This window comes from Lissotriton vulgaris, chromosome 1_1 (assembly GCF_964263255.1).
Source record: "Lissotriton vulgaris chromosome 1_1, aLisVul1.2, whole genome shotgun sequence".
Lineage (NCBI taxonomy): Eukaryota > Metazoa > Chordata > Amphibia > Caudata > Salamandridae > Lissotriton > Lissotriton vulgaris.
Genome location: NC_141685.1, coordinates 67,744,947 through 67,752,052, shown reverse-complemented (window position 1 = coordinate 67,752,052; position 7,106 = coordinate 67,744,947).

Sequence of the window (7,106 nt, the reverse complement as noted above, 5' to 3'; positions counted from 1 at the left end):
AGTGTGTGACATCATCTAAGTTGTTTATGATTAATTTCTTGGTGTATATATATGTATAGATAGATGGTATATTACAGATGTGTATTGTCTGAGCAGCCTTTGTCTCTTTCTCTCTATTATTACGTTCTTTTCCCTTGTGATAACTTCTTAATTCTGTGTACATATGGATGTCTGATTTTGTATGATTGTGATATGGATGACTAGTTGAATGAGTGTTGCATGAAATAATGGTGTAGTATTGTATAAAATATAATAATTTGTTTGAAATAATTTCTCTTAAATTGACTGAATAAATCGCTATTTGTTAGCAATATCTTAGGTTGGAATGAGTTTTTCTAACTTATGAGCAAAATCTAATGTTGAATTCACATATCAGTTCTGGCATATCTTTTGGTCTATTGTGTTTAAGTGCTCAGCCTAACTGATTAGGAGCCAACTCTTCGCTGTTTATATAGTTCTTAGCGGGATAATTCTCGCGAAGTCTCACTTCCTGTCACAATTTTTGTGAACGAGGTGAATTAATTCCCTGTTCTTCTACGGACAATAGGTATACTTGGATCCTAGGTCCGATAAAAAACGCACCCCCTTTTTTTGCTTTACCCCTTTGTGTCGTAATTCGGTTATTTTTGTGTCATTTCTAGTTCTTCATGGCAGAAAAGGACACTCTAGCCTTTTCTGAAGACCATCTAAAAGATCTTTTGAGCAATCCACCAGTTTTCTCTTCAGTGACCCTCAGTGTCTCGGCTACTTCACAGAACGAGACAGACAAATTACTTAGGCTGAGAAAAAAACAAATTAGAACGGACCTACATGGTCATTTCCTTTTGCAACATTTAAGGGAAGGTACGATCCCGGGTGGTCTCCAAATTAAAAACATTCCGGTTATTTTTACGGAAGACCCTATATTCAAAAAAGGTTTTAGTCAAATAGAGACCAAATGCAGTAGAGACCTTATGGTCCTTACTGTAGAGACAGCTGTTAGAATCTCTAGACAAGAACTCGAACAAATAGCCCAACTTGAATCTGAGATACTTGGCAATCCTGCGATAGTCGATGCTAAGGCCTTAATAGACAAAGTTGCTAAAGAAATACAAGACTTCAAAGATTATAGTGTGACTCAGAAAACCAACCAGTTCGAGAAGGACAAAAAGAACTTTTCCCTCGAAAACGTGTACCCCTTTTTACAAACTGATTTTTACACCAAACCGGATGCAAGGCGCTTCCTATCAGGGAACCGCGGCAGGTCACGAAATCAGTTTATAACTTTCTCAGATACTTCTTCTTCAGGTGGTGAAAGTGACAATAGTGGGAACAATAGTAGTAGCGGACCGAATAGGAACCGAAAATGGAATCGGAACCAGCAACAACAGACCAATGCTCAAAATCCTTTTTTAGGGAGAGGCCAAACACGCCCGAGGGCGAAAGTACAATGGGAAATGAAAACTCGGCGTCAACACTATCAAAATCAGTAGTGTCACCCATTTTTAACCTCTCATCCAAATTACTCACTGCAGCAGAAGAGAGTGTCCTTTCCAAGGGACTCTCTTTTGTACCATCGAAACGGACTGACTTTACTCGAATGAAAACTGAGTTTATTGAGTTCTGCCGCAAATTAAGACTTGCAACTTTCTTTGCGGATAATCCCAGTGTTGCTACTCCTGAAGTCACGGGGCTCCGGAATAAATCTGCTTTTTGCCCGCCTGGGCATAAAATACCAAAGGAGATATTAGTTTTTGAAAAAACTGTATTGTCTGCAATTTCTGCCATGGAATCACAGAAAACATATGTTAAATTTAACACCTCACAAGAAGAGAAGAAAGCTCTTATAGATTTAAGGAATGATCCCACTATCACCATAAAGCAAGCCGACAAGGGCGGGGCTATAGTGGTGTGGGACACTACTAACTATAATGAGGAAGTCCTGAGGCAATTAAACGACCAGGAATGCTATAAGAAAATTCAGAAAGATCCTACATCTGAATTACAGAATCACCTGTTCTCGATTATCAGAGAAGGCTATGACCAAGGCTTTGTAGGCCCCAAAGAACTGGAATTTTTACAGAAAAAACATCCTAAGACACCTTTATTTTATATCTTGCCAAAGGTACACAAAGACGCCAACAAACCCCCTGGGAGACCAATTGTAGCAGGCTGTGATTCATTACTCGAGCCCGTTGCTAAATATGTCGACGTGTTCCTGAAAGAATTCATGAGCCTAGTGAAATCGTACCTACAGGACACGACGGACTTCATTAATAAACTTGACTCCATAGAATTCTGTAAGGGCAGGGACATCTTGGTCACCTTGGATGTCAATGCCCTCTATACCCAGATACCACAGGATGAAGCCATAGCAGTCCTTACATATTTTCTGGAGCTAAGAACACGACCAGTACAGGTACCAACCAAATTTTTGATTGATCTGGCATCCTTTGCCCTAAAAAAGAATTATTTTTGTTTTGGGAATGACTTTTATTTCCAGATAAAAGGAGTAGCGATGGGGTGTCCCTTCGCCCCAGAATTGGCTGTTCTTTTTATGGCTCTCTATGAGGACACTTTCATTTACAACAATAACCCCTTTAAAGATCTCATTGGAGCGTGGCTACGCTTCATTGACGATGTTTTTATGGTGTGGAAGGGCACTGAGGACGAACTGGAATGTTTTTATAACTGGTTAAACGCACGGACAGTGGATATTAAATTCAGCATATCATCGTCAAAAGAAAAAATATCCTTCTTGGATGTGGAAGTCTGTCCTAATGAAGGAAAATTATCTACATCGCTCTTTGTTAAGCCAACAGATAGGAATAAAGCCCTTCTGTTTTCAAGCAACCACCCGAGGAGTCTGCGAGAGAACTTACCACTGGGGCAATTCCTTCGTATTCGAAGGAATTGTGCCATGAATAACGATTATAAGTATCATGCCAGCAACCTAGTGACAAAGTTATGCGATCGTGGATACCCTAAGAAATTGGTTTCTAACTGTATGAAAAGGGCACGTTGGACTCCAAGGGAAACCCTCCTGGAACGACGTATTAAACCACAGCTAAAACGTCAGGTGTGCGTCACAACGTTCTGTCCTAATGCCAACCAGTTAAAGAAAGTGATAAATCAAAATTGGCACCTCGTGAAGAATCTTGAAGAATGCTTAAAGGAACCCCCTCTTTTTGCGTTCAAAAAAGATAAGAGCATCGCCAATTTTGTAGTAAGAGCAGCCACTCCTAGACAAGCACCCCCCACCATCAGACAAATGATGGGGCTAAATCCGATCACAGGGCACCACAAATGTGGTACCTGTGTATGCTGCGAGTCTACAATAGAGGGATCTCTGTTCCAGCACAGAGGTATTTCATGGAAACACGACACCCATAGCAATTGTAAATCTAAATATGTGGTGTACGGAATCGTGTGCCCGTGTGGACTCCTGTATATCGGGAAAACGAACCAGGAGGTCCGACAAAGGATTTCTCAGCATAAATCCAGACTAAAAAATCGGGTTGAAACAGCTCCACTGGTAAACCATTGGAACAGACTGTCCCATCAAATTAAGGACCTGCAATGGACCATAATTTCCAAGGTGGAGCGCGACCCCAGAGGAGGAGACTGGGATGCCAGACTCTCCAAAAGGGAGGCACTCCTCATTGTAAAGTTTAACACGGCCGTCACTGGCCTTAATGAACTATCAGAGATTTATAAACTATGAACTATCTGGGCTACATCCTGTCCTGCACATGGCCACGTAAATCTCACAATGTCTGCCTCTAATTCTTGGTGAAATCAGATCCTTACTCTAGTACCTGGTGTCCCACCAGTACACTGTCCTTAGAATGCAGGACGCATGCGCCGGTGATTTGTTTTCTAGCACTGATGCCCCATTCTTTAACCACCCCAGCGCCCATGCGCCAGAGATTAGCGTCTCTCGCGGACTTCGCTATATCAACAGATTACCCACCGGACCCGCTATCCACAGCGCATGCGCGAAGGATCAGCGCTCGGGAGACGCCGAACGAGACGAGGATATTCCTACCATTAGGTGGGTTGTCATTCTGCCACAACCGCGGTGATTATTCATTCTCGAGTTAGTCTGGTTGAGGGCTTTTGGTGACTAATGCTTTTTGGCTCTATTGCAGGAGCCTAAGGATATAAATACAGCATTCGTCATAATACGTTTGGGACGTCTGCCCTCGGAGTCCAAAGGCCGACTTTGCACAGGTGATCTTTTCCCACTGATTTTTCCCTGTTTTCCTGAATGCCCCACCAGCTGACCCGGTTCTTTTGCGTGTGGGTGCCAGTATACCTGGGTGGTTTTAGACTCTTACACACTGCCACTTGTATGTTCCCCCCAGGCCACCCCCCTTGACCTCGTCCGTGTCCACTTATTGAACAAGACAGTGGAGACCAACTCCGTCCCTGACCCCGGCGGTCCGCTTAGATTGAGCGAGGTAAGAACCTCTCCTCCTTAGAACGTTCTAACATGTTCCTGACTAGTGTGAACACTGGAGGCTAATTTCTGCCCTTCACTTCATAGTGTGACAACGCTATTTTCAAAAGTGAGCGCTACCGGCCGCATCCCTGCATTCTACACCTGTTAAGTGGCCTTGCAGACCAGTAGGGTAAGCTGTGTGAGAGAATTGGTTCTTATGCTTTAAAGCTTCTTAAAAGGTCTCGAGCAAAATTCTGACATGGAGATATATTTTTCTTTCCAGATATTTCCTTTGGCCCTGATGAGAGTCCCCTCATTGTATAGGACTCGAAACGCGTAGGCCCCCTCGCAAAGTGCTGCTCTCTCTAAATTTAAAAAATTCAAACAAGTGCTAACTTGAATGCTCTAATCTGTGTATATACAGTGTGTGACATCATCTAAGTTGTTTATGATTAATTTCTTGGTGTATATATATGTATAGATAGATGGTATATTACAGATGTGTATTGTCTGAGCAGCCTTTGTCTCTTTCTCTCTATTATTACGTTCTTTTCCCTTGTGATAACTTCTTAATTCTGTGTACATATGGATGTCTGATTTTGTATGATTGTGATATGGATGACTAGTTGAATGAGTGTTGCATGAAATAATGGTGTAGTATTGTATAAAATGTAATAATTTGTTTGAAATAATTTCTCTTAAATTGACTGAATAAATCGCTATTTGTTAGCAATATCTTAGGTTGGAATGAGTTTTTCTAACTTATGAGCAAAATCTAATGTTGAATTCACATATCAGTTCTGGCATATCTTTTGGTCTATTGTGTTTAAGTGCTCAGCCTAACTGATTAGGAGCCAACTCTTCGCGGTTTATATAGACATCATTATGTCAGCCTCGGCTATCACCCTACCTGTCATAATGGACCTCCTCAACGCTTCCATCTCTACCGGCATAGTCCCGCTACAATGGAAACAAGCCATGGTCCGCGCACTATTAAAAAAGCCCAAACTGGACCCTTCGAACCTCAGTAACTACCGGCCAATCTCTCTCCTTCCCTGGATTAGCAAAATCCTAGAGAGACATATTAATAGCCAGCTGATCAAATTTCTTGAAAACCACCAGCTCCTTGACCCTACCCAAACGGGCTTCAGACCACGACATGGTACCGAAACCGCGCTCCTCATGGTCACCGAGGAATCCAGAACCATCCTGGATCAGGGAGGATCAGTGGCAGTGATCCTCCTTGACCTAAGCGCGGCCTTCGACACGGTCAGCCATGACATACTGCTGGACCGCATGGCAAACATTGGTATAAAAGACAAAGCTTTGTCCTGGTTTGAATCCTTTTTACAGGACAGATCCTTTCGGGTATTCGACGGAACATCCTCCTCTACCAGCAGACCTCTTAAATGCGGAGTCCCGCAGGGCTCTTCACTGAGCCCGGCGCTCTTCAACATATATATGAGGCCACTGGCTGAAGTTGTTCGTCAGTATGGAATTAAGATCATTTCATACGCCGACGACACTCAGCTAGTGGTCTCTCTGCCACAGGAGGCCAGACAGACCTCGGAAGGAGGGCTCAAGAAATGCCTTGAGGAAGTTAAGGACTGGATGTCCTCCTCCTCATTAAAAATGAACGGGGACAAGACAGAGCTTATGCTCCTTGGCCCTGCAAAACCCAACTCCCTTGGCACTTTATGGCCACCCTGTCTAGGTACCCCCCCTGCCCCAAAAGACAGTATTAAGAGCCTTGGGGTGTGGCTCGATGGATCTCTGTCCTTTGGCACTCAATCCACCAAACTAGCAGCCACCTGCTTTGGCCTGCTCAGAGTACTAAGGAAGGTACTCCATCTTCTACCGATGGAGGCAAAACAAGTAGCCATCCAAGGCCTTATCCAGTCACGACTGGACTATAACAACGCCTTGTACCTCGCTGCCCCAGAGTACACAATACGGAGGCTACAAACAGTACAGAACTGCGCCGCGCGCACCTTGCTTCAGATCCCCCGACGTCAATCAGTCAAAAATGGACTGAAAAAACTGCATTGGCTACCCATTCCCCAAAGAATCCAATTCAAAGCCTTATGCATTGTGCACCAGGCGTTCTGGAAACGGGTCCCCTCATCACCCGTAACCTTGTGTCACATTATCAACCCACCAGGAATCTGCGTTCCAACCAGACCTTCACGGCCACTATCCCCAAAATAAAAAAATCCAGAACTGGCGGCAGGACTTTCACCTACAATGCCTCCAAGGTATGGAACACCCTACCCCTCCACCTAAGGAAGAACCCCAATCTTACCTCATTTAGGAAACAGTTAAAAACCTTCCTATTCACTGCCGTCTGATAACGCCTTGGCTACCCCCTCATGTTCTGTTGGTTTTAGCGCTTGGACGCCCCCGGGCAGCAATCGCGCTCTATAAATCGACATACAAATACAAATACAAATACAAGATCCAGACCATAAAGGACTGGACTCCTTCCAACACCCAGGGTACTACAGGAAGTTTGTTAAGAACTATGCGTCCATTGTGACTCCTCTTAATAACTTAACTTCCAAGAAAATGCCAAAGAAAGTTCAGTGGACAGTAAGCTGTCAAAAGGCATTTGATGACCTGAAGCAGGCCATGTGCACTGCGCCTATTCTGCAAAGTCCAGCCTACTCCAAGTAATTTGTTGTTC